This window comes from Aplysia californica, unplaced genomic scaffold, assembly GCF_000002075.1.
Source record: "Aplysia californica isolate F4 #8 unplaced genomic scaffold, AplCal3.0 scaffold00224, whole genome shotgun sequence".
Classification (NCBI taxonomy): domain Eukaryota; kingdom Metazoa; phylum Mollusca; class Gastropoda; order Aplysiida; family Aplysiidae; genus Aplysia; species Aplysia californica.
In genome coordinates, this window is record NW_004797494.1 from 130,062 (window position 1) to 136,890 (window position 6,829).

The 6,829-nt window shown below is 40.2% G+C and overlaps 1 protein-coding gene across 2 annotated transcripts in view; it reads right to left on the reverse strand.

Moving 5' to 3' along the window:
• LOC101846214 (succinate dehydrogenase assembly factor 3, mitochondrial) overlaps positions 1–6,829 on the reverse strand; it is a 15,999-nt gene that overhangs the window by 7,861 nt on the left and 1,309 nt on the right. The gene's annotated exons all lie outside the window — the stretch shown is intronic.

Genomic DNA, 6,829 nt, shown 5'->3' on the forward strand with positions numbered 1-6,829 from the left:
TACTACTACTACTACTACTACTACTACTACTACTACTACTACTACTACTACTAATTTCTATATCGCTCACTCCAGTCCAATTCAGCTCTTGGCGCTTTACAATACTTCCATATTTTTTGTTTTGTTTTGTTTTTTGTTTTTTATGGTAAACGTTTTACGGCGCTCGCAACTGCATAAGGTCACATTAAACATTTTCAGTTGGTAGGAAATAGTGCGGCCGAAGCCTACTCTTATCGATTTTAGACCACCAAAGGATCTTTAACGTACGCAACTTGCACACTGGACCTCCGAGATTTTTCGCCCTCGTCCGAGAAGGCAAGGTGTAGATCTTTCCTACCAGAAAATCAGGGGTGCGGCTGAAAGACAGCAGTAAGAAGGAGCCAAGGAGTAGCAGTAGAAAGGCTGTAGAAAGAGACCTGAGCCCAGAGGAGGGGGCAAAGGGGGTGAGGGGGAGGGGTCAGAAAGCGGAGACGAAAGCAGACGACAGAACATAGCTAGAGAGCAGGAAATGAGGTGAAAGGAGACAACTTTAGAAAAGAAACGTTTTCTGTCGCTACCCCGATTCGAACCTGAGACCTTTGAATGAGAGGAGAGCACCTTAACCTCTAGGCCACGAAGGCTCCTGCACTTCCATGTTTGCAAGATATACCGGTGTTCGACGCGCAAAAATATGCGTTCTTTACATGAACGCTTACACATGAGTAGACATTCATTTCTATTACAGCACAATGGATGACGATATATCTACATGCCATCTACATGCGTTTGCACACAGCCAAGCAAATAGAGCGAGATGTCATTATGTATCCCCCGCATGAGCGCGCCATTAACCCTTTGAGCACGCATATTCTGCGCGCTTGAAGACCCCCGCTGTAATGGAGTACTTTAAAAAATAAGTGACAATACTTCCGCATTCATACGGTTTTTTTCTATTCTGTTTACCAGATTTGAAACTTCAAAAGGTACGCATGAGATAACATTGCTATAAGATATCTTGGCACTTAAAATCAAAATTGTACTCTTAATTAAAGATTTGACTTGGGACGTTTGGAAAAGTTTGTTTCCTCAGTAACAATTTTATCCAGGTGTTTTGTTTAGCTCTCCTGTAAAACTGTATACATTGCATTTTTACAAAATTGACAGCAGATGTGTCTACGACGTACTCAAAGAGTTAAAAGAAATCGTCACAGTTTGTGAACGTTCTCAATTTTTGCCAGATCATTTGCTAGTTGTTTAGATCAATGTGGGGCCGCTTTGCGATTAAAATTGGCCTGTAAAAACCCACATGTTTGCTCTCAACTTCCAGAAGCGCATTCCATGCAGAGCGACCCACCGACATGCAAAATAATAGAAATACATTTCATGGTATACGTGCCAATTGTAGCGTAGGAATCAAAACAAGTTCATTCCCCTCACTCTTTTCAAAGAACTTTTATGTTGCTTTGGTCAGGTCACCTGACGCACAAACTGCAAGTCATCCGGCTGATAGAACCAGAAACTGAACACGCTGGCTTGAGTTATATTTCTCAGTGCACATTTAGTTCTTTAAAAAAAAACCCATAATAGACAGCATTTGTATTGCGCAAATCCCCGCTCAACAGCAAGCTCTATGCGCTTCACGATCTATACTATTACCCCAGCAGGCCCGAGAGCATTCTGAAACAAACTCAACTTCCTGGGATGCATACAGTGAAAGCGGCCATTTATAGGTGCTAAAACACTAACATACTGACAAGATCTTTCTCTGTCAGCGGCCGGGTACCCATTCCCACCAGGGTGAAGTGGGGAAAAGTCGTGTACAGTGTCTTTCCCAAAGACACAACGTCGAGCCCACGGCTCGAACCCCCGACCCCACAACCTCACGATTACGAGTCCGGAAGACTAACCACTAGGCCACCGACGCCACATGCCATCTATATAATACAGATCTATAAGTGTGTACACATCATAATATAAAAATATTTTGTTTTATAGAAAGTATGATCAATTTCTGTATAACAGCACGGGCTAGGAACACAAGACAACAAGAAAAAGAAAAATTAAATCGATTAATACGCAAAGCATGTTACAATTTCAACCTCTACATTCTATTTCTTCGATGAATTGTACATAACAGCTTGCACTAAAAAAATTGTTTCATCTTTTGAGATATTAAAAATCCCTTGCTCCCTCAAATAAAAACATCAGTTAGAAGTAAAAGACCTAAGCTTCTGATCTGTAACAAAGGAAGATAGAGGTCATTTTTTTACCATCATCCATCAAAATGTTTCGATTTTTAACCAGCTTGTTACAAGTATTCATATGATCTTAGAGAATGTACCAGAATAACATTGAGTATGTATCTAGCTTAAGATTATTATTGTTTATGTTACTGTTCATTTATATTATGCATGTGACTAAGCCTGCGTGTGTGTGTGTGTATGTGTGTACGTGGTGAAACACCAAACCAATGTGCCAGGATCTGGACAATAAAGATGTATCTTATCTTATGTAATGTAATTTGAAAATGAGATACCTCATTGGTTTTAATGCGCACTGAGCATTATTTTAGAAAATGTAAATGTGCAGTATAAATACTGTATATTATTGTTGTTATCTGTACATATTATATTTGTGAAAGTTCGTCACTTTCGAATTTGAAAAAAAAATTAATTGTGGTTCAGAATCATTTGAAGGGTGCAAAGTTTCATTAAGGAGCCTGAAGTCACTGTAGTTTAATTTTCAGTTTTTCATTAGTTTTGTTTTGATCTAATCTCGGGAAAAGTCCGTCTTCTAAGATGCCTTTGTAAACAACAAGTGAGGTTTCCGTTCACTAGCCGTGCGCACTGTTGTTTGAAGAGTATAATCTTGACCTTCTTATTTTTTGCATCTCTCAAGATTTATCGCCCCATTCCAGTACTAGAGTGTAAATATTGTAGGCCAATGACTTTCAATTTATGTTAATGCACCGATCATTCCTTTCACGAAAGAGGGCCCAGCTAGTTATTAATATTCACATAGAAGAAAAAGAGACACACTGTGGTCCGGTCTTGTAAAAAAAAAATTAAAGAGGACTTTACCCTAAATTTCTTTTCAGGTATCAGCATCCTCGATTTGGGAAACCAAGACAAAGTAAAAACCTTTTTATTTTATTCTTTCGTGAATTTAATCTATGTTGGACGTTTGCAACGTGGTGCAGATTTCCTTTGCGCAAAAGGTAAGACTGTGAGCAATAGTCCCTTATATCAGTTTTCGTAAGAGTTTTATGGCACTTGCAACACATATAGATCAAATAAGCGCCGAGGGCTAAATGTGAGACAGTGTGGTGAAATCAAGCGCTCGTCAAAAGAATGAAAATCGAGAAACTGGCATTTTTCGGTCGGTTTGGGAGTTTTATCGATTTTATTTTTTGGCTCAGCCTCTTTTATGTCTTTATAAAATCACATTTCCAGGAGAATTTACTGAAATTACTGTAAACCATTGACTAGAGGAACAACATAATTTGTCATTTTTCTGTTTTCAAAGACTCTTTAGCAATGAAGTTACCAAACTTTGGCGGCCATTTTCTCGCTACTGTTGCCACTGAAACCAGGCGACCTCAGTTCCTTCAACCACAAATATCTCGAGTTCTGTTCATGTTAGATGGATATTTATTTCCCCAAAGGCAAGGCAAATAAATCAGCTTTCAGGCGTTACTAATAACTCCACATGCTCAAAAATTGACGAGCACCTGATTCCACCACGTCGTAACACAGATGGTTGTGATATTAGAGAGTAGCATACACAGATAAACCAGGAGGAGAGACACGAGTTATCGTTTTCGTTAAGAATGTATTGGGGTTTTATGCCCCCATCAACACAATTTAGATCATTTAGGAGACGTGCTTCTACTCTGCATGCGACAGACAAGCATCTAACCGCTAATCTTAATAATGATAATAATAATAATAATAATAATAATAATAATAATAATAATAATAATAATAATAATTACAATAATAATAATAGTAATAATAACAAAGCATTTGTATACCGCAGATCCCGGCTCAACATGTTTTAACAGCAAACTCTATGCGCTTCACAATCTATAGGCCTACTATTACCCCAGCAGACCTGAGAGCATTCTGAAACAACCTCAACTTCTTGGGAAGCATACAGAGCAAGCAGCCATTTATTGGCGCTAAAACACTAACATACTTAAGACACTGGTTGCGAAAAAATAAACGACAAACAATATTACTGAAAAAAAATTCAAGATATTGATTTAAAGTTATTTGTAGGGGAAGAAAAACAGAAAAACCCACCCCCCCAAAAAAAACAACAACAAAAAAACAAAACAAAACAGAACTATATCTAACAATAAAACATTGCTCTCAAGCCGGGGGGTAAATCAAACTGATATGAGCACAGATCGAACAATTGAAGAGAGGCAGTAAAACAATAGTCGAAGCCTTAACCCTATCCCATACGCCCTGGGGTCATTTTGTACCCCCCGGGTTGTATTCTTCACATTTTAGAATACTTCTAGCACTGAAACGTTTAGTATTTCTCAAAAAATCATTTTGACAGACTGCTATGCAAAGCGTACGGATCGGATTATCGAGTAGATTTCATCTTTGGAAGTGGTGGTACAGAATTTCCCACGTCGTATGGATACGATAGTAAAATACGACGTACGGATAGGGTTAAGTGGTGGCACAGAATTCCATACGTCGTATGGATACGATAGTAAAACACGACTTACGGATAGGGTTAAGTGGTGGCACAGAGTTCCCCATGTCGTATGGATACGATAATAAAACACGACGTACGGATAGGGTAAAGTGGTGGCACATAGTTCCCCACGTCGTATGGATACGATAGTAAAACACGACGTACGGATAGGGTTAAGTGGTGGCACAGAGTTCCCCACGTCGTATGGATACGATAGTAAAACACGACGTACGGATAGGGTTAAGTGGTGGCACAGAGTTCCCCACGTCGTATGGATACGATAGTAAAACACGACGTACGGATAGGGTTAAGTGGTGGCACAGAGTTCCCCACGTCGTATGGATACGATAGTAAAACACGACGTACGGATAGGGTTAAGTGGTGGCACAGAGTTCCCCACGTCGTATGGATACGATAGTAAAACACGACGTACGGATAGGGTTAAACCGATACGAGCATAGATCTGACAATTGTAAAGAGGAAGTAAAACAAAAGTCGAAGCCTTAATTTACGTAAAGGGAGGTCCTGTTGGCACAGACCCAAGGTAAATATTTATTACATGAGGGTCCAGCACCGTGGCTTTTTTGAACTGGAGATAATAAAAAAACAACAAGAGAGAGGGAGAGAGAGAGAGAGACAGAGAGAGAGAGAGAGAGAGGGAGAGAGGAAGGGAGAGACAGAGAGACAGAGAGAGAGAGACAGAGAGATATACAAAGAGAAAGACAGGCAAAGACACAGAGACAGAGAGAGAGAGAGAGAGAGAGAGAGAGAGAGAGAGAAAGAGAGTGGCAGAGAGACAGAGAGAGAGAAAAAAAGAGAGAGACAGAGAGAGAGACAAAGACACAGAGAGAAAGATATTTATGCGGGGTACATAATTCTGAGAGGGACGCAAAGTTAGAGAGAGAGAGAGAGAGAGAGAGAGAGAGAGAGAGAGAGAGACAGAGGTTGGCGGGTGCTGTGGTGTGGTTTGCCTTGTCTTTCTCATCAAGCGTCTATAATCCTTATCTTTCCTCCTTCTTTTTCTTTTTTGCTACTCTCTTATAACACCTCAAATCTTCAGCACTTATTCGACCCAATTGTTCCATCTTTTTAATCTCTCGTCATAAAAGGATTAGATCAGTCATTTAGCTCTTTGTAAGTCAATCTCTTCATCCACCTTCCCAATAAGAAACCCACATCGAACTAGCAAGCACACTAGCATAACAACATCGATAAAGACGACGACAACAACAACCATATAAACAGTAACAAAACGCCCCTCCCCTCCCTACCCAATTTCCCCAATGAAAATTCCAATATCTCTTTAACCACTTCATTGTATGATTAGATCCTACCAGGATTTTGTATTCAGGATATTACTGAAGTGGCGTGGAAAGGAACTGGCCACCCTACCACAATATTATGTCGAAGGCCCAGGAAGTTGTCTCACTAACAAGGTGTGGGTGGTTGGCGAGTGCTCTGGAGTGGTTTGCTTCTTCTTTTCTATCAAACATCTATCGCCTTTATCTCCCCTCCTTCTTTTTTGTGTTTGTTACTCTCTTGTAACACCGTAATCTTGGGCACTCATATGACCTTATTGTGTTGCAAGTGCCGTAAAACTCTTACTAAAACTAAACTAACAAGGAAATCCTCAATGTCCGGATCGAATGCGGGAACAACTTTACTTTTACTGAGGTGGTGAAAGTAGAGCGACCTCGTAATGACTGTATCTCCAACATAAGAGGGAATCATTGTAAGTTCTGTCCCCGTGGTTTTATGTACCCCGCATAATTTAGCAAAATTTGATCATTTTTGAACAAATTCTGATTATTTTCCTTTATCATTCTTTGTTAAAATTAACAGAATCGCCTAATTTCACATTTTTGGGCTCAGTGTGTATAATTTCAGAATTTTTCTTGCATAAAACGACGGGGACAGTATGGCATCCTTCAGTCTAGGGAGGCTATGGATCTGCGCTGTAGGAGATTTCTCGAGAGCAGCGCTTGCTGTGTCTGAACAGGCCCACACGGGAATGGCAGTCCCTGTTGTAGTGTCTGCAATTGTGAGTGGTGTCTTCCTGCGTTGGTAGCCTCTGGCTGTTCTTTCGGCGACGGTGTTTGTCATCAGCAGCCTGTCGCAGTCGGGTTTCACCTCTGAT